Here is a 21,571-nt window from a genome sequence, read left to right as displayed (position 1 = left end):
GAGTTGCAGATAGTGAAGAGGATTGTCAAAGGATACAACGGGATATAGATCGGTTGGAGACTTGGGCGGAGAAATGGCAGATGGAGATTAATCCGGCCAAATGCAAGGTAATGCATTTTGGAAGGTCTAATACAGGCAGGAATTATACAGTAAATGGCAGAACCTTAAGTGCATTGACGGGCAGAGGGATCTGGGTGTACAGGTCCACAGGTCACTGAAAGTGGCAACGCAGGTGGATAAGGTAGTCAGGAAGGCATATGGCATGCTTGCCTTCATTGGCAGGGGTATTGAGTATAAAAGCTGGGAAGTCATGCTGCAGCTGTATAGAACCTTGGTTAGGTCACACTTGGAATATTGCGTGCAATTCTGGTCGCCACATTACCAGAAGGATATGGAGGCGTTGGAGAGGGTGCAGCAGAGGTTTACCAGGATGCTGCCTGGTCTGGAGGTTATTAGCTATGAGGAGAGGTCGGAGAAACTCGGATTGTTCTCACTAGAGCGACGGAGATTGAGGGGCGACTTGATAGAAGTTTACAAAATTATGAGTGGCATGGACAGAGCAGATAGTCAGAAGCTTTTTCCCAGGGTGGAAGAGTCAATTACTAGGGGACATAGATTTAAGGTGAAAGGAGAAAACTATAAAGGTGATATGCGGGGCAAGGTTTTTATGCAGAGGGTAGTGAGTGTCTGGAATTCGCTGCCAGAGGAGGTGGTGGAAGCAGGTACAATAGTGGTGTTTAAGAGGCACCTTGACAAATACATGAATATGATGGGAATAGAGGGATACGGACCCCGGAAATGCAAAATGTTTTAGTTGATGGGCAATATGATCAGCGCAGGCTTGGAGGGCCGAAGGGTCTGTTCCTGTGCTGTACTTTTCTTTGTTCTTTGTTCTTTAATAACAATAAAAAGAAAAAAAAAGAAAATTAACCCATCACAGAGGTCTATCTTTAATTAAAATATGTATTAAAAGCTATTCCAATGCAGTAAAGTAAGCAAGACTTCTTTATTCTTGTACTCTAGTCCCCTTGCAATAAAGGCCAACATGCCATTTGCTTTCCTAATTGCTTGCTGCACCTGCATGGTGACTTTTTGTTTCTCTTCCACGAGGACACCCAAGTCTCTCTAAACATCAACACTTACAAGTTTCCCACCTTTTAAAAGTTATTCTGCTTTTCTATTCTAATGACAAATGTGAATAACCTCGCACTTTGCCACTTCCCCTGAAAGAGGAGAAAATTAAAATGACCTTCTGAGCGTAACAAATCCCTGCTCGCTTGTCCGGATGAAATCTCTGAGTTGCACAGGCAGGCTGGAAGGGCAGTGATGGGGAGGGTATATTTCTCATATTTTCCATTCACCAACAAAGGACCTGCTCTGCTGATAAATGCTGCTGCAAGTCATCCAAAAAAACAATTTCTTTGAAATCTGGTCCATGTTCTTAGCCAGTGCCCGGTTGGCACATCAATACTGTTCCCGCTTCCAGCTTATATGCCAAGCATCTGTAGAGTTTGTTTTAATGAGGTTCATGCCATGGCACCACCATGACTGAAACTGGCAGCTTGTTTTGATGCATCGAGGGAAGTCAGTCTTGCTCCTTCACCGCACTTACATGTACTAACTATGGCTATGTAACCAGCAAAGTAGCCTCGGATAATGAACTGGACCATATCCGCATGCAGTAAGACTTGGACAGCATTCAGGCTTGGGACGATAAGTGGCAAGTAACATTCACGTCACACAAGTCCAGGCAATGGCCATCTCTAACAATGGAGAATCTAAGCATCTTCCCTCAATGTTCAACAGCATTACGTTCGCTGATTCCCCCATCATCTACATGCTGGCGTTACCATTGACCAGAAACTGAACCAGACCAGTCATATAAATACTGTGGCTACAAGAGCAGGTCAGAGGCTGGGAATTCTGCAGTAAGTAACTCACCTCCTGACTCCTCAAAGCATCTACAAGGCACGTGTCAGGAGTGTTATGAAAAACTCCCCGGTCGCCTGGATGGGTGCAGCTCCAATAACACTTGAAGCTCGACACCATCTTCTGCTGGAAAATGCATGTGACTGAGAGTGTATTGTGAGTGTCAACAGATTTGAAGTCCTTTATGCTTGGATATCTTGCTGATGCTCAATGTCTAGATCCACACTGGAACAATTCACGTGGTCAAATTACCAGAAAGTGCATTATGCACGCGTAAAACTACACCTCAGCAAGAGTCCATATCCTCGAGAGAGAGGAAACAGCAGGCTGGACTTCTGGGAACAAGATGCCTGAAAATATCCACCATCACATCATTAGTAAAAGTTACTGTCCTTATTGAGGTGACAAGTCTCCTTCAATTTAAATCATGAATGACAGATACTTCCTGAAGTAGTTGTGTAACTTCAACATTCAACTGAGATTATAGATGCCTGGATACACAGAGCCCAGCAGTAAAACAGGATATATGGCGTTTCTCTTTCTGTAATGAATTTCTGAAAAATGAAAAGCACAGACAGACCAAACACATCCTCTGTGTTATTGTTTTTTGCATAGAGGAAAAGCTCATGTTTGTAATCGATAGACTGACCTTGTTGACATTAATTTTGATTTTTCAGTGGCTATTTATTTGAGGTTTTAAATTGTTTGCTTAACAATAACAATGGCTACAAGAGTGTGGTTAAATTAAAATCCATATAGCGTCTTTGCCGTCATTCCTTAGGCCTTGTAGTATTCTATCATCCTAAATAGAATAAATGAAGTGCATTAGGATTTAGTTATATGCCTCCTTTTATGCCTTCGTTAGACTGAGCAGAGATTGCTTACAGATTGACTTGAAGTGCATAGTAGGAACATTACTGGAAGTCAACTTAATAACTCAAAACAGCAAGCAGAACTTCACAGCATTTACCAATCATTGTTTGGGTGAAGCTGTAACCTTTCTGTCACTCGTGATAAATCAGACTGGTGCAGTTTCTGATGAAATAATTAGCAGTTGAACTTCAAAATAAACTTGTTCCAGATCAATTCCTTTTGAATGAGAGGCACCATCAAATGGATTATGCCTTGAGGGTAGCACTGAAATAAATTTTCAGTCTGTTGATTTTAATACAACTTCACAGAGGATGTAATCATTTCTACTTGGGACATTTCAGGGCCTTGTTAATGTCTATATGTGTCCATTCCAGAGAAATATATAAACCAGAAGAACCTCAATTTCTAGTTGCATTTATGATAATTTTTGATTTATCAGAAGAAATATTCATACCTTCCACTACCATTGCTAAATTTTGCTATTTGCGTCCGCACCTCCTGACATGGCTGCTGCATTTTCCATTTTATGTCTGATCCCTCACTATCTCTATTCTTTGGTAATAATGCAAGTTAAAAACTTGTGAGCTTATCTATTACAACTTCTGTTTTCTGTCAGTTTGGTTCAGTGGCAGGAATCTTGCCTTTGTGTAAGAGGGTTGCGGATTTAAACCCCACTAGAGGACTTGGGCCATATAATGTTGGTTGTCACTTGGTTGCAGTATTATATTGTCAGAGATAGCATGTTTCGCCTGACCATAGTCCCATTTACCTGTTCAGATGAATGTTATTGATAAAATTGTTGTATTTTAACAAGAGTTGAGATCTCTCCTGGCGTGCCCAACTATTCATCCATCCACAACACAATTAAAAACAAACTAACCAGGCAATCATCTCGTTTGCTGTTTGTAGGATCTTGCTGTGCACAAAATTGGTTTCTGCCTTTACCTCCATATGAAGAGGTTCATGATGTTCTGAGAATTTATAACAGACTATATGACGGCAAATTTGTCTGGCTAGATATTGGTATAAAGTTGGAATTGGCGGAGGACGATGTTAATTGTTCCTTTATGTTACGCATCAATGTCGCACTATATTTACAATGCAATTTACCAGAAAGCCAATTTTATAACAGTGAAGGGATGTCAATGTTGCATCCAGGACCTCATGGAAGTCATGCCCAATAGCTTCCAGGCATATCACATAATGTCGAAAAAGCTGAAAATAAACACCAGAACTCAGTTAAAGGAAATGTGAATGATCTCCAACTTCTGAAAAGACCTTAAAGCAACCTGGAAAAGTTACTAACATGAAAAAAAATGTAACAGCATTTTTACAAAGCAGTAAAAAGTTATTAGTATTTTCCACAGAAAAACATTCCAAGATGACTTTACGGAAAGACTCCAAAACTTTGAAGAGAAGGACCTCTGTGCTCTCCGAGATGAAGTGGAATGGAGCTGTAAGCAGCCAGGTGGCATGGATGGAGAAAGCAGAGACTCTCACCATAACATCAACAGTCAGAAGACCAATGCCACAACAAATACTAACTAGGGCAGACAAGCTAAGCAATACTCAGTCCCTCAATTCAGAACTCTCTACTAAAAATAAAAAAGATTCACTACTTTTTAGAAAGGGGGAAAGTTTGCCATCTTACTGCCTGTTTGATCAAGGCAGAAGCAAGTGAGTTGAGAAATTAGAGTGGTCAGTTGATGAATTTGACAGCTTTTCTTTGCTGAAGAGAAGTCCAATGTATGAAAAGGAGCTCCCAAACTAAGGAACACTAACTTTCTTGCTGTTGTCTCCCACAGGGAATGCGGCTGGCCATAGAGAGAAAGACTGCATGAAAAAACTGTCAAGATGAAAAGTATTAATAAACCTATAGGAGCAATTCACTAACTGCTGGAGTGAGACTCCACAGATGCATTGGGCCTTTTATGAGCGTTCCTGGTTGAGTGCTGTGTCAGGACCATAAATCACACCGTTATTGGAGTCCTTTACAACTTTGATTTTCAGCCCTAAGTAGCTATGGTGCGCTTAGTTCATAATAATGTTATAAATCCAGCAATTTCATGATTAGTATTAACTACAATAGAGAATATCTAGGTGAGAATGGACTTCCATCAGCTTTGGCGAGGTTAATAATGGAGCAGCGCAAATTGCCCAACAATTTATGGTGGATTGCAACTTAATGCATATTTCTTTTACTCTGCAAATTCCTATAATTTTTTTATGTGTTGCTAATGCGTGACGGAATATGTCAATCTAATGACAGGACTTCTCAGCAAATTCTGGCCTGTTTACTTTTCCTTCTATTTTCACTGTCATTTTTTTGGTTTTGAAAACCTATCTTCTCAAAACAGTTTTATTGTTGGTGCTATTAAGGCAGAACTTTTGTGTTTTGGGGGAGTAGGGTGTGTGGTGAGGGGATGATATATATAAGACATAGGGGCCAGGATTGAGAGGTATTATCTGTACCATGCCAACAGGACGTTCTGTACTCTTATATAATAGATTTTATATCACTCTCTGGGCTGGTGTTGTAGTGGAGATGTGCAACGATAAAATAATAATGGCACACTTTCAATTTATCTGAAGGAAAATATTTTGGATTTTCTTAATATAAAACTTAAAGTAAAAAAGTTGCCTGTCGGTATTTGTATGGTACAAAGACCTTAAAAGCTCGCACGTGTTCTCAAAGTCACCTGAAGAATGATATTTTTGCAGCCTAAATTTGGTAATGGAGATGAACTTAGGAGAGTTTGACTGGTGAGCACAGGCACATTTCCAGCAATAAATGCTTCCAAGTATGATACAATGATGATATAAGTCAGTGATGGCTTCAAAATGCACTAGCTTCTCTTATCAGTATTTTCACAGTATATTTTTCAAATATTTGCATTCCGGTTTCTCATACACACTTCCAGGGTACTTTTATTCTTAAGCCTATTTACTTCTTGTGGTGATGTAGGTTTATAAAATAGTTTGCTGCACTTAAAGCATGTCTATGAAGTGCGGTTATAGCACAATCTTCCTACCCACATCTTCATCATTATGCTTGAAGAAGGTACTAACTGCACAGATGCAAACAGATACTACTTGTAATATTAACTGGCCAGGAATGGTTCTCCAGCACCAAGACATATAAATTCAAATGAACAAAGCATGTTTCATTATACAGTTAATGAAAGGCAAGCCAGGTAAGAGGCAGTTTTACTTAAGTACAAACAGAAAATGCTGGAAATATTCAGCAGGTCAGGCAGCATCTATGGGGAGAGAAACAGGCAGAATTTAACAGTGGAGGAAGGGCACATCCACTGGCTGGAAGACAGGTGACAACCCAAACAAGGCCATTTTTGGGATTAAGTTCCATATCAGACACTTATCTTTCCACTTACCTTTCCACTGTCAGGCTCATGTGAGAGGAATCTACCCCCACTAGAAATTCAAGTGCAGGCCGGGGAACATCCTGCCCTCAGGAAGTGCTGGCTAATCAGAGGCTGGCAGCTCGCCTGTATAGGCAGTGCCACCGGGAATGGTGGCCACTGCTGGTACTGCAGTGCGGCCTACAGGCAGAGGATTGGTGATGGAGCCCCAGGATTAAATTGCCAAGGCAAGAAAGGCAGGCCCCGGCAAGGTGAGGGAAGGGGGTTGATTTGAAGGGCAGGAGGGTGTCTTGCTCTGGGTCCCTCCATTCCCACTGGCAGGTGCCTCCATCTGACAGTGAGAGCCCGACAAGGAGGAGTCCCGCAAATCAGGCCCCAGGCCTACCTACTAGGTTTTTCCTGGTGGTACGCCTGCATGGCGTGGCCCCTGCCTACTGATGGTTAAACATCAGCAGCAGTGGGATAAGGTCCTTAAGTGACAACCTGAGTCCCTCAATTGGCCTCTGGGCAGGGAGGCCATCCATGAGTCTTCGCACCACAGATTTAATCGGAGGGAGGTGAGAAGGCCGTGGTATCTCCACCTTGCACCTTCTCTCCTGAACACATGACCCCACCCCCCCCACCCCCCGACCCCAACCTCTTAACCTGCATCAGGAGGAGGCATTAAATTCCGCCCAATGTTTCAGTTTGATGATCTTTCGTCAGATCTCACGAAGCTAAGTTTGCTCCATGCTTACATTTACATCCTCTCTCCATTCGCCAACCAATTGCCATTAAAAGGAACATAGGGACATAAGAAACTGTGGATTAAGGATCAGCTATTGGGTCCATTGAGCCCATACAGACATGGCACAGAAACGGAAAATGCTGGATCCACACAGCAGGTAAGGCAACACCTGCTGGGGGAACAAATGTCAATGTTTTGGATATTGAACCTTTCCTTAGAACAGGAAGATATTTCATAAATTTGCAGATAAAATCTTCATGTTCTGAGGAAGAGGTCAAAGCCTCAAACATTGACTTCAGTTTTCTCAACAGTTGCAGGCCGGTCTACTGAGTTTTCTGTGATTGTTTCAGATTTCCAGCAATTTTGTTCATAAATCTCATGATCCTGTACCTAATGCAATACAATTTTTGTGAGGAAGCTAATTCAAACAGGGTCAAACTTTCTGAAGGGCCAAACAGAGAACTTCCTCCACATACTCTTCTTATGTACTGAATAATGTGCCATAGTCTTCCAGTCCTCTGCCTAAGCCTATCCCTACAATCTATCAGTACCCCTCACCAAGATAATCATCCCGCTTCTTCTTCAAGGAGCTCAATGAATTAACACTAAATAATACTGAAGGAAAATCCATTCCACACGTCAGTCACTCTGTGAGCAAACAAATTCCGACAAATCTTTTGTATCGCATGATTACCTTGAATTTCCTGTGTCCTCCAGTCTTACAACAACAATTGAAGCCATGTCACCTCCCATTCTTCTTTTCTCTAGCCAGAACAAGTCAATTTTTTCACTCCTTATAATTCCAAAATGTTCAGAATCACAAGAATGATATTCTCCGTTTCCTGCAAGACATCCATAGTCTTTTGAAGGCAAGAGGACGGAAACTTTCCACCGCACTCAAAATATAACCTCATGATAATTTAAACAGAATCCAAATATCTGTCTCTGAGCAGTATTTAAGTGCATAGAAATGTGCCCAGGGTTCAGAATTGTCTTAATATAAAAGCAAAATACTGTGGCCACTGGAAATCAGAAGTAAACAAAAAGTGCTGGAAATACTCAGCAAATCAGGCAGCATCAGTGGAGAGAGAAACAGAGTTTAACATTTCAGGTGCATAACCTTTCGGTTAACTGCTAACCTGGGAGCTACTTCCCTTCATCGTGCTATATCTGATATGGGTGACTTTATTTGCGGTTGGCAAGGGCTTTGCCTGAAACAGGATCTCTTTGAAAATGGCCAAGGAAGGCCTGGGCTCTCTGGGCTCGATTTTACCAGCCCTTTGGGATGGACTGGGAGGCGGGAAGCCTGGCAAGATGGTGCGAGAAGGTGGTGGGTGGTGTGCCAGTCATCTTCCTGCCACCATGACATCTTGCCAGCGATGGAAAATAAAGCCAAAGTCCCACCCATCTGGAGCCTAAGTGAATCATGTAAGTGGCCAGTTAGCACCTCTTCCTGTCTCCGCTGACATTTAACCAGCAGCAGGAGGACACTCCACCATGTGGGGAGTCTGCGAGGTAAACTCTGGTGGGCTCGGTGGAGGGGGCCTTTTTTTAAGATCCTCTTTGGTCCACACAGGGGGATCCTTCCTGCCATCAGAGGCTGCTCCCGTGGCAACTCTCATCACCACCACCCCCCACCCCACTACCTTGTCAGGGCCTATCTGACTGATCCCACTTACCTGTTTTTTAAAAATTCATTCACTGGATGTGGGTTTCGCTGGCTGGGCCAGCAATTTTTGCCCATCCCTGATTGCCCTTGAGAAGGTGGCGGTGAGCTGCCTTCTTGAACCGCTGCAGTCCACATGGTGTCGGTACACCCACAGTGCTGTTAGGGAGGGAGTTCCAGGATTTTGACCCAGCGACAGTGAAGGAACGGCAATATATTTCCAAGTCAAGATGGTGAGTGACTTGGAGGGGAACTTCCAGATGGTGGTGTTCCCATGTCTCTGCTGCTCTTGTCCTTCTAAATGGCTGTGGTCGTGAGTTTGCAAGGGGCTGTCTAAGGAGCCTTGGTGAATTCCTGCAGTGTATCTTGTAGATGGTACACACTGCTGCTACTGTGCGTCAATGGTGGAGGGGGTGAATGTTTGTGGATGTGGTGCCAATCAAGCGGGCTGCTTTGTCCTGTACGGTGTCAAGCTTCTTGAGTGTTGTGGGTGCTGCATTCATCTAGGTAAGTGGGGAGTATTCCATCACATTCCTGACTTGTGCTTGTAGATGGTGGACAGGTTTTGGGGAGTCAGGAGGTGAGTTACTCATTGCAGGATTCCTAGCCTCTGACCTGCTCGTGTAGCCACAGTATTTATATGGCTAGTCCAGTTCTGTTTCTGGTCAATGTTAACCCCCAGGATTTTGATAGTGGGGGATTCAGTGATGGTGATGCCATTGAACGTCAAGGGGCAATGGTTAGATTATCTCTTGTTGGCATGGTCATTGCCTGGCACTTGTGTGGTGCGAATGTTACTTGCCACTTGTCAGCCCAAGCCTAGATATTGTCCAGGTCTTGCTGTATTTGGACATGGATTGCTTCCGTATCTGAGGAGTCGTGAATGGTGCTGAACATTGCACAATCATCAGCAGACATCCCCACTTCTGAACTTATGATGGAAGGAAGGTCGTTGATAAAGCAGCTGAAGATGGTTGGGCCTAGGACACTACCCTGAGGAACTCCTGCAGTGATGGCTGAGATGACTGACCTCCAACAACAACAACCATCTTCCTTTGTGCTAGGTATGAATCCAACCAGTGGCGAGTTTTCCCCCTGATTCCTATTGACTCCAGTTTTGCTAGGGCTCCTTGATGCAACACCCGGTCAAATGTAGCCTTGATATTAAGGGCAGTCACTCTTACCTCACCTCGGGAGTCCATGTTTGAACCAAGGCTGTAGTGAGGTCAGGAGTTGAGTGGCCCTGGTGGAACTCAAACTGGGTGTCAGTGAGCAGGCTATTGCTGAGCAAGTGCCGCTTGATAGCACTGTTGATGACCCCTTCCATTGCTTTACTGATAATTGAGAGCAGACTGATTGGGCAGTAATTGACCAGGTTCAATCTGTCCTGCATTTTGTGTACAGAGCATACCTGGGCAGTTTTCTACATAGCCGGGTAGATGCCAGTGCTGTAGCTGTACCGGAGCAGCATGGCTAGGGGCGAGGCAAGTTCTGGAGCACAAGTCTTCAGTGCTATTGCTGGAATAATGTCAGGGTCCATAGCCTTTGCAGTGTCCAGTGCCATAAGCCATTTCTTGACATCACGTGGAGTGAATTGAATTGGATGGAGACTGGCATCTGTGATGCTGGTGACCTCCTGAGGAGGCCAAGATGAATCATCCACTCAGCACTTCTGGCTGAAGACTATAGCAAATATTTCAGCCTTATCTTTTGCACTGATGTGCTGGGCTCCGCCATCGCTGAAGATGGGGATATTTTTGGAGCCTCCTCCTCAAGTGAGTTGTTTAATTGTCCACCACCATTCACCACTGGATGTGGCAAGACTGCAGAGCTTAGACCTGATCCATTGGTTATGAGATCGCTTAGCTCTATTACTTGCTGCTTGTGCTGTTTGAAATGCAAGCAGTCTTGTGTTATAGCTTCACCAGGTTGACACCTCATTTTTAGGTATGCCTGGTGCTACTCCTGGCATGCCCTCCTGCATTCTTCATTGAACCAAGGTTGATCCCCTGGCTTGATGGTAATGGTAGAGTGGAGGATAAGCAGGGCCATGAGGTTACAGATTGTGTTCGAGTACAGTTTTGCTGCTGCTGACGGCCCATGGATGCCCAGTCTTGAGTTGCTAGATCTATTCAAAAGCTATCCCATTTAGCATGGTGGTAGTGTTACACAACACGATGGAGGGTATCCTCAATGTGAAGATGGGACTTAATCCCCACGACGACTGTGTGGTGGTCACTCCTACCGATTCTGTCATGGACAGATGCATCTGTGGCAGGTAGGTTGATGAGGATGAGGTCAAGTATGTTTTTCCCTCTTGTTGGCTCCCTCACCACCTGCCGCAGACCCAGTCTAGCAGCTATGTCATTTAGGACTCGGCCAGCTGGGCCAATTGTGGTGCCATCGAGCCAGTCTTATTGATGGACATTGAATTCCCCACCCAGAGTACATTCTGCACCCTTGCCACCCTCAGTGCTTCCTCCCAGTGATGTTCAACATGGAGGAGCACTGATTCATCAGCTGAGGGAAGGTGGTATGTAGCAATCAGCAGGAGGTTTCCTTGCTCATGTTTGATCTGATGCCATGAGACTTCAAGGGGTCTGGAGTCGATGTTGAGGACAACACCCAGGGCAATTCCTTCCGAACTGTACACCCCTGTGCCGCCACCTCTGCTGGTCTGCTAGGGGGGGACAGGACATACCCAGGGATAGTGTTGGCGGAGTCTGGGACATTATCTGTAAGGTATGAATCCGTGAGGATGACTATGTCAGGCTATTGCTTGACTAGTCTGTGAGACAGCTCTCCCAATTTTGGCACTAGCCCCCAGATGTTAGTAAGGAGGACTTTGCAGGGCTGGGTTTTCCGGTGTCTAGGTCGATGTGGGGTAATCCGTCCGGTTTCATTCTTTTTTTGTAACTTTGTAGCAGTTTGATACAGCTGAGTGGCTTGCTAAACCATTTCAGAGGGCATTTAAGAATCAGCCACATTGCTGTGGGGTCTGTGTGTCTGTGTGTGATGGCAGATTTCCTTCCTTAAAGGGAATTAGTGAACTGCTTTCAGACACGACGATGGGATCCCACTAAATCCAGCCCAGATCCCAGGTCATGGCTTAAATCTTGAACTGTACACTAAGAAACATAAGAAGTAGGAGCAGAAGTAGGCAATTTGACCCCTTGAGTCTGGTCCACCATTCAATAAGGTGCTGGCTGACCTGATTGTCATCTTTCCTACCTGTTCCCTTTAACCTTAGACTCCCATGGAAATCAAAATCTGTCTAACTCAGCCTTGAATATATTCAAGGACCCCAGCCTCCAATCCCCTCTGTGGAGGAGAATTCCAAAGATCCTCTGAGAAAAGAAATTCCTTATCTCTGTCTTGGAGACCCCTATTCTGAACCTATGCTCCTTAATTCTAGATTTTCCCTGAAGGGAAAACATCCTTTTAGCATCTACCCAGTCAAGTCCCCGCAGAATCGTATATGTTTCGATAAGATCACCCCTCATTCCTCTAAAGTCAATGAGTATAGGCCCAACTTTTTCATCTTTTCCTCATAAGGCAACCCCTTCATCCCAGGAATCAACCTAGTGAACCTTCTCTGAACTGCCTCCCGTGCAAGTATATTCTTCCTAAGGAGGCCAGAACTCTGTAGAGTTCTCTAGGTGCAGTCTCACTAATACCCTGTGCAAGGCTCCTTGACTTTTCTACACCATCCCCTTGAAATAAAGGCCAACATTTGCCTTCCTAATTACTTGCTGTACTTACTGCCAAAGTCTTATTACCCTACCTATCAATGTGAAGGCAGCTGATTGTCTAGGCCTAGAGTGGGCCACACATGGACAAGCAGCATACAGAATAATCTTGTGGGGTCAGGAGGAGCAGGAATTACTACAAATTTTGGATCATGATCGAGGTTGCACCAGACAGCTCCTCCGAACGGGCCAGGTAGTGGAAGCGTTGCTTGAGCACATTGATTGGTGCCATGGCTCTCATTGTAGGTCAGCTCTGCAGCAATGAGTAGGTTGCTGACAGGAGTCATGAGCCAATTCTGAAGGGGTAACTCTTGTAACCCGATAACCAGCCCACGAGCTGGCAGACTGATTATAATATAGGCAATACAGTAAACATGTGCAGGATGAATGAATCATGATTGTGCCAGGAAATCGGGCACAGATCTATATGATGTGCCACCTGTGGTTGCTAACAAGTTGGATGTTGAGGGATTAGAAATTATTTCTATTGGGAAACCTAGTGATGGGGAATGAGCAAAGCAATATAGAAGCAGTCTATGCACACTGAGGAAACCTCAATGTGAGAGAGACCTAAAGCACTTTCATCCTGATTTATTTGTCCATTGGGAATATAACTGTTGTTCCTGGCGTAGAGAGTCCTGGTCACCACCCATATATAATGGTGAACAGCAAACTGGGAGATGTCGCTGGTGTCATCTGCTGCAGCATGGAATGGTCCTGTGTTAGGAAAATTAAGGGTCTCGCTGACCTTGAGAGTCACACACAGTTCTGTCCATGCCCTGGTTTCAGGCTCAAGTTTTGGCTGTAGTGACTTGGCTCGGTTGACAGCCTCCTTGGTGAAGTGTGGTTGGGGATACATTGCTCCTCTGTGAAGTTAAGTTGGAGAAATGCTCCTTACCGACTTATCCTCTTTTCTCTCATCTTCCAGCAGCTCCTGCTCTCTCCTGTTTTCTTGGCTGCTCCCCCTCATCCTTCAGTCCCAAAGGCAGGTCTACCAGACCACCCATTACAGCATACAGACAAAACCAATGCCGCACCCGCAAAACGTTGTTAGGAAAATCTGTAAGAAGTTGTAGAAGGAGAAAATAGGTGAGAAAATGCCCCAATGTTATCTAGCAGCTTAAAAGAACAAACCAGCAACAAGCTTGTATCAAACGAATGAGGCCTTTAAATAGTATTGGTGAAAGGTCCTTCCACCTGATTACCTCATGAGTTGCTGGGCGAGTTTATCACATGTTGATTTGGGTTCTGGGGTGGCCCAATAATATAATGGGGTCCTATGAACCAACATAGGAAGATTATTTCAATATTTTAATAATTTTTTAAAATGCTGTTGGTGTGCCCTCCTGTTGGCCCAAGGAAGAATGCAATCCAATATGGCAGGTGGTGCCCTTCCTGTGTGGAATGAATTCATGCACACCGCCTGCCATTATGGAACTTTAGACACCTGTATTACATGACTGAATTTCTAAATTTATATCATAGTAGCTCTTCTAAATTACGGTGGTTTAACAAATTCCATGGTTTACTATCCCGCAGTGTTGTGCATTTGCATTTCATGCTTGATTTGTAGGATTTAATAACATAGCCATAAGGTGTACATATGCTAAAGCAATCCTGCAGATCAGTACCCTTACAAAATTTTTACACTCTTGTCCCCTGGGGATCTCTGGCACTGTCATCGACGACATTTGAAATTTGTTATATTGATTTATCTTGCATTTCTGTTTTTGCATTCATGATGGTTTTTGAATGTGTTGCATTTTTTTTTACCTTCGACCCTTGATTTCTCATCTCTCCATACCAACCAAATTTCAAAATTATTTAAGGCTTAATTTACAAAACATGCCCTTGAATGTGTAAAAGGAATTTACACACAAGTTAATCTCCAGATACAACAACATTTACACAGGATATCTGCTAACTTTTCCACAGAGGCTTGTTATCTCTTGAAGAAAAAGGTCTTCCTTTAAAATTCTGAATGTTACTTTAAGAGAGTTTTCAGGCAGATGAAAAAGAATACTCTTTGCTGACTGAATGTTGTTATGAAAGTCAAACTTACCTTAATGTTGAGAACAGAGGTCGGGAACTTCAACTCCCGATGGGCCTCAGAGCTTTTGCATATGCGCAGACCGGGAGTGGGCTGCACACACACAGATCGGCATTTTTATGTTCTTTGGACCCAGTGCACCTGTGCATAAGGAAAAATGGCATGAAATCCCAGGTCAGGTGACCGGGAGCGGAGTGCTGTAGAAGGCAAGTGTCCCAGGCAGGGGACTGGGAGACGTCCTGAAGGGGAGAGAGGATAGGGAGAAGTCAAAAAGGAGAGGGGACTGGGAGAGGCCCTCAAAGAAAGGTGCCAAAGAGGTGACAGGAAAAGGACAGTTAAAAAGAGAGGAGCAGAGAAACAGGCTCCAAACAGGAAAAGAGACTTTAAGTGAAGAAGGCAGCTGAAGGTTCGTGATTCTGTGCTGCGGGCCATGGGGGCAAAGGCACTCACTGTAATGTTCTGCTTAATGTGGCTGAAGAGCTGAAGTTGTGCTTGTGAGTTGGTGCTTGAGTGTATACTCGGGAATCCAGGGCAACAGAATCTTGGGAGATGAGATTGAAGCCCTGCAAGGTGAGCCGTTGTTGATGCCTTCCACGTTGGAGTGACTTTCAGAGACAATTCCTAGGTTAGATCTTTGAAGGTGAAGACTGGAATTCTCGTGAGAAAGACAGAGTTTCAGTGAGATTGTTTAACTCACAGTGTTTATTGATGTCTGGTTGGGTTGTTGAGAAATCTATGGACACTGTCTTGGTAACATCTGCCAATTATTGTGTAGTGTGGTGTGTTCGACCATTAGTTAACATGCACCTCGTACTTACCCTGAATGTTAGAGTATAATATAGATATTGTAAATTCTTTTATTTTTCTAACCTTATGTAGTAAAATTTATTTCTGTTTGTTCAAAACCTGTGGATTCTTGTGGCTTTATTCACTGAGCAAGTGTCTTAAATCTCAACCTTTGTCTACTTTAATCAAAACGTTACTGGTCCCTAACCGGATATTACCAACAACTTAGGTGTCTGGCCAAGTATCATAACAACATCATTTCCTCTCTTTTCATAGCTCATCTTTATGTTGATATTTATGATACAGAAAAAAACAAATTGAGCCAAGAATAGATCTAGTTCAAATCTACTTCATGCAGATAAGTACCAGGCTATGACCATTTCCAACAAGAGAGACATTGACATTCAATGGCATTAACATTCAATGGCATTAACATTGCTGAATGCCCTATTATCAACATCATAGGGGTGACCATTGACCAGAAACTGAACTGGACCAGCCATATAAATAGTGCACCTACAAGAACAGGTAAGGGATTGGGAATACTGTTAAGTGTGATGGAATACTCTACACTTTCCTGGACGAATGGAGCTCCAACAACACTTAAGAAACTTGACATCATCCAGGCCAAAGCTCAGCAGTCCATTCACCAACTTAAGCATTCACTCCCACCACCATTGATGCACAGTGGCAGCAGTGTACTATCCACAGGATGCACATTAACAATTCACCTTCGACACCACCTTCCAAATATATGATCTCTACCACCTAGAAGAACATGGACAGTAGGCACGTGAAAACACCATCACCTAGAAGTTCCCCTTCAAACCACAGACCATCCTGACTTTGAATTATATCACCATTCCTTCATTGGGGCTGAGTTAAAATCCTGAAACTCCTTTCCTAATAGCACTGTGAGTGTATCTGTACCACATGGACTGCAGCAGTTCAAGGAGGCCCCCAGCAGCTCACCACCATCTTCTCAAGGGCATTAGGAATGGGCAACAAATGTTGGCCTTGCCAATGATGCTCACACACAAATAAACCAATAAAAAAAGGTTGCTTTTATTCTACATCTAATGGATTGCCTGGACACTTACTAAAAGTAGTTTGACACTGAACTGAGTTATTGTTCACCTGGTATAAAGTTTCATCTACTGGAGATTGTTTCACTTCCTGGTCCATAATATGCCTGGAATTCGAATCAACAATCTCACTCCCAAGTTTTATTTCTGACTTTGCATTTCAGCAAAGCAGCAATTGTTCCACATCAGCATAAAAACAATGGCAGAGCAGTAGCCTTACTTGGAAAGGAAAATGATTTCAGCTGTAAATCAGACTGCAAGTGCAAACTAAACCACCAGATGCCACACTTCTACAAGTTGAGCGGGTTAGGAAAGAAATCTGCATATCATTGTTCTAAATTCAATTCTCCCAGTAACATGTGCAACATATCCAAGCAATGAATACTGTTCAGGAAATTAGAATCTCAAATAGTATATGGTATCACATATTAGGAGAGGGTCGTTTGAATAGCATCAAAGCCCTAACATCTTTTCTACCCCATTACTGCATGTATTCGTATTTTTATAATATGAAAATATCCCAGTGATTGAGGTGATAGCACATTTCATGGGAGAAAAAGAGCCAAAGGAAAATACCATACTAATGAACGTATCAGAGAGCACCTTAGACATAATGTATACTTTCTCCTGCTGCCCCCTGTCTTTGGACTGGCCCCCAGCGGTGAAGATTTGTCGTTGGCTGCAATGTGCCACAAATTAACAATATTCAAAGGGATATGGCAAAGCCCCTCCTGTGTGATCCTAGTACCAGAAACATTGCCTGAGCACATCAAATGTTAGCTTGAAGAGCACCTTGGTTCTGGTGTAGCCCTCTTTATGTGTACTCAGTTTCAATATATAAACATATGAATAATCCCAAAAAGCTAGCATACAAGTTCAGCAGGTAATAGGGAAGGCAAATGGAATGTTGGCCTTTTATTTCAAAGGGAATGGAGTATAAAAATAGTGAACTCTTGCTAAAACTATACAAAGTACTAGTTAGACCAAACCTAGAATACTGTGAACAGCTTTAGTCCCTTTATCTAAGGAAAGATATACTGGCATTGGAGGCAGTCCAGAGAAGGTTCACTAGGTTGATCCCGGGTATGGAGGGATTTTCTTATGAGGAGAGGTTGAGTAGGTTGGGCCTGTACTCTTTGGAGTTTAGAAGAATGAGAGGCGACCTTAATGAAACATATTAGATTCCTAGGGGGCTTGACAGGGTAGATGCTGAGAGGCTGTTTCCCCTTGTGGGAGAGCCTAGGACCAGGGGGCATGATCTCAGAGCAAGGCGTCGCCCATTTAAGACAGAGATGAGGAGGAATTTCTTCTCTCAGGGGGTAGCGAATCTGTGGAATTCTTTACCACAGAGGGCTATAGAGGTTGGGGCATTAGGTATTTTGAAGGCTGAGAATGACAGATTTTTAAGTCAGTAAGAAATCAAAGGTTATGGGAGAAAAGCAGGAAAATGGAGTTGAGATTTATCAGATCGGCCAGGATCTCATTGAATGGCAGAGCAGACTTGATGGGCCAAATGGCCTACTTCTGCTCCTACATCTTATGGTCTTCTACAAATTAAGAGCAGGAGTAGTCCACTCGGCCCCTTGAGCCTGCTCCGCCATTCAATAAGATCATGGCTGATCTGAATGTAACCTCAACGCCACATTCCTGCCTACCCCTGATAACCTTTCACCGTCTTGTTAATAAAGAATCTATCTAGCTCTGCCTTAAATATATTGAAAGACTCTGATTCCACCACCTTTTGAGGAAGAGAGTTCCAAAGATTCACAACCCTCTGAGAAAAAAAAATTCTCCCCATCTCTGTCTTAAACGAGCGACCACTTATTTTTAAACAGTGACCCTTAGTTCTAGATTCTCCCACAAGAGGAAACATCCTCTCCACATCCACCCTGTCAATGCCTCTCAGGATCTTAAAGGTTTCAATTAAGTCCTCTCTTACTCTTCTAAACTCCAGTGGATACAAGCCTAATGTGTCCAACCTTTCCCCATGACACAACCCGCCCATTCCTGGTATTAGTCTAGTAAACCTTCTCTGAACTGCTTCTAATATACAAGTTGAATATGAATGAATCTCCATAGTTGCGAGTTTTCTGAGTGTTAACAGGTATGATTTTGAGATGGAGGTTGTAAGAATGCAGGCTTTTCTGTTAATGTACAATTCTGCATTACTAGAAGGCACATTAATGGGAAGTCACCTGTGGGTGCCTGGAAGCTTGAGACTGAAAGGCCATTGGTTAGTTCTAGGTCCTTGTTCCTTGTGTGAGTTATTGGTACAAACAGTGGTAATCCTCTTCTTTCCTGAAAGCTGCTGTCACCTGTTGTCAAAGTTGACTACCTGATATCTTCATTTGATCACCAACAACATCACAGTTGTCAACTGATACTGTTCCCAAATAGCTGCTCCCAACCATACATAGGAAAACAACAATGCCAATTTGCAACATCTTCAGCTAGGCCTACAAAATAATGTTGCTACTCAAAATATGGTTATATTACCCAAATGAAGGGAGAATGATAACCTTTAAGTGTTTATTGCCAGAAACAAATTCTCATACACTGAAGAGTTATTTATTTATTTTTATTTATTCATGGGATGTGGGCATTAGTGCCTAGGCCAGCATTCATTGCCCATCTCTAATAGCCCTGGGTGAAGTGGAGGTGTGTTGCCTTCTTGAACCACTGCAGTTTATGTGTTGTGCTGTTAGGAAGAGAGTTCTAGGAGTTTGACCCAGCGAAGTGAAGGAACAGCAATATAGTTCCAAGTCAGGATGGTGTGTGACTTTGAGGGGGGCTTGCAGGTGGTGGTGTTCCCATGTATCTGCTGCCCTTGTCCTTCTAGATTTTTTTTTATTATTTGTTCTTGGGATATGGGCGTCACTGGCTAGGCCAGCATTTATTGCCCATCCCTAATTGCCCTTGTTCAGAGGGCATTTAAGAGTCAACCACATTGCTGTAGGTCTGGAGTCACTTGTAGGCCTGAGCATGTAAAGGCAGCAGATTTCCTTCCCTAAAGGATATTTTTTTTCCATTCCTGAAGACACTGCAATATCAGGTTGATGCTTGGAGTAGAATGGGCAAGCCTCTGTTCCATCTCCCTGTCCCAAAAATCAAGTTAATATTTGGCCCCCAGATAGGGGGCGTATCAGATATTAAACTGATAAGAACAGATACTACACTTGATCTTAGCCAAAAGGCTGAGAGGTCTTTATGACAATTGGCAATGCTTTCATTGTCATTATCAGACTTTTAATTCCAGGCTTTTATTGAATTCAAATTTCACCATCTACTATAGTGGTATTCAAACCTGGGTCCCCAGAGCATTACCCTGGGTCTCTAGAATACTAGTCCAGTGACAATACCACTATGCCACTGCCTCGTGGGTTTGGGAGGTGCTGGTGAAGGAGCCTTGAGCATTGATTTACAGATTTGGATTTTATGAACACAATTAATCTTCATTTGGCACATAGTAAGATTTAATGCATGTCTTTTGATTGTAGTAAAGTTAAAGCTCGCCCAGAGTGGTTGAATGAACAGTGAGCGGACAGTTGAAACAGGATCAGCAACTGTATTAAATAATATTATTTGTTGAAGGGCACTCTTTGTACCATGTGCTCTCTGTGTACAATATATTGTTGAAGTGCCATTAACACTTTATTCAATCACTGGGTGATTTACAGTGCTTATGCTTCCTACAGATGTTTGACACGTAATTTTGACTCACTGAGCAAGTAGATTCCATCCCTTAAGGCCCCACGTATATTGGCAGTGTGGGCTGGGGTCCAGTGCTGTTGGTTTTGGTTTGTTTTTCAGCCAATTTGCTGTTGGAGAATGTGGCAGGGCTGCTTTGGAAAGGCTGTGCAATTTTTAGACCCCAACTGTTTCCACACAAAGCATTTTGACAAGCACATTCCAGATACTAACAAGCAGTTAATAAATCCTTAATAGGATTTAGGGTTCTCACATCTTTGGTCGTTTATATCTCAACTCTTTCTAAGCAGGAGGAAATCAGCTATGGGTGAGAATAAAACAGTTTTATTCGGATTTGGGAACAATATCATGCTGGGAATTTCCTTGCATTTGCTCCCTATCTACTGCCATAACATCACTGGAAGTTCAACAATAGAAAACTGCAACTCTGCCTCACTTCTGGCACCAGCACAGGGAAATTCTCAGCCTGTGACTCCTCACAAATTTACACAAGTCACCTTTTTATTAACCACTCCCACCACGAGGAAAATATATACCAGCGAGAAGCACTTATAAGTGCCTCGACTTGCAGATCATAAAATGGTGACTGTTCCTTGTTTGTCAAGGGCAAATCTTGGAAGATATTACTGCATGAAATGAAATTAAAAAGCGCATCAGTGGCAACTTTGGAAATCAGTTGTGTAGTATTTCAGATGTAATCTCAGACCTTAAGGAGCTTAAGTGCCAGCCAAGTGATTAGAATCTGGAGCCAGAGGATTTGCTAAGATCTTTGTGCCGTTCAATTTAAAGGTGATTGTGGAAGGGCTGAAATCTGTTTCAAAGGCAATATTGTCTGATTTGTCTGGCAACTCTGTCCAGATGGTCCAGGGAAATCCTTAGCTGCAGATGCTGGAAATCTGGAATAAAAATGGAAAATGCTGGAAAACCCAGCAGGTCAGGCAGCATCTGTGGAGGGAGAAAGAGTTAACGGACGGAATCTTCTGGTCCCACCAGCAACGGGATGTTTGGCCAATGGGGGAACTTAATTTGGCGTGAGGGGAAAAATCAATTTCCCAATGTTGGAATGAGCTGTAGGAATTCTGTTCTTGGGATTTTAATGGCAGGTCAATTCTCAACGAACAATCACAGAATCACAGAATCACAAATTGCAGAAGAGGCCCTTCGGCCCATCGAGGCTGCACCGACGTGTGAGAAACACCTGACCTACCTACCTAATCCCATTTACCAGCACTTGGCCCATAGCCTTGAATGTTATGACATGCCAAATGCTCATCCAGGTACTTTTTAAAGGATGTGAGGCAACCCCACCTCCACCACCCTCCCAGGCAGTGCATTCCAGACCATCACTACCCTCTGGGTAAAAAAGCTTTTCCTCACATCCCCCCTAAACGTCCTGCCCCCCACCTTGAACTTGTGTCCCCTTGTGACTGCCCCTTCAACTAAGGGGAACAGCTGCCTCCTATCCACCCTGTCCATGCCCCTCATAATCTGTGCACCTCGATCAGATCGCCTGACAATGTTGGGAAGCCCTTTTGCATGTAATGCATGCTCAATAAAAGACAACCTCACTGGAATTAAGTTCCCCCCCTCCAAATTAAGTTCCCCGCTACCGGGAAAT

At 43.5% G+C, this 21,571-nt stretch overlaps 1 non-coding gene across 1 annotated transcript; it reads right to left on the bottom strand.

The window, feature by feature from the left end:
- Window positions 1–19,260: 19,260 nt before the first annotated feature.
- LOC144690227 (U2 spliceosomal RNA) lies at window positions 19,261–19,451 on the bottom strand. Its single transcript, XR_013578822.1, has one exon. It is a non-coding gene; the product is annotated as a U2 spliceosomal RNA (small nuclear RNA).
- Window positions 19,452–21,571: the final 2,120 nt, after the last annotated feature.

This window comes from Cetorhinus maximus, chromosome 14 (assembly GCF_964194155.1).
Source record: "Cetorhinus maximus chromosome 14, sCetMax3.hap1.1, whole genome shotgun sequence".
Classification (NCBI taxonomy): domain Eukaryota; kingdom Metazoa; phylum Chordata; class Chondrichthyes; order Lamniformes; family Cetorhinidae; genus Cetorhinus; species Cetorhinus maximus.
This window is presented reverse-complemented; position numbering and strand designations above follow the sequence as displayed.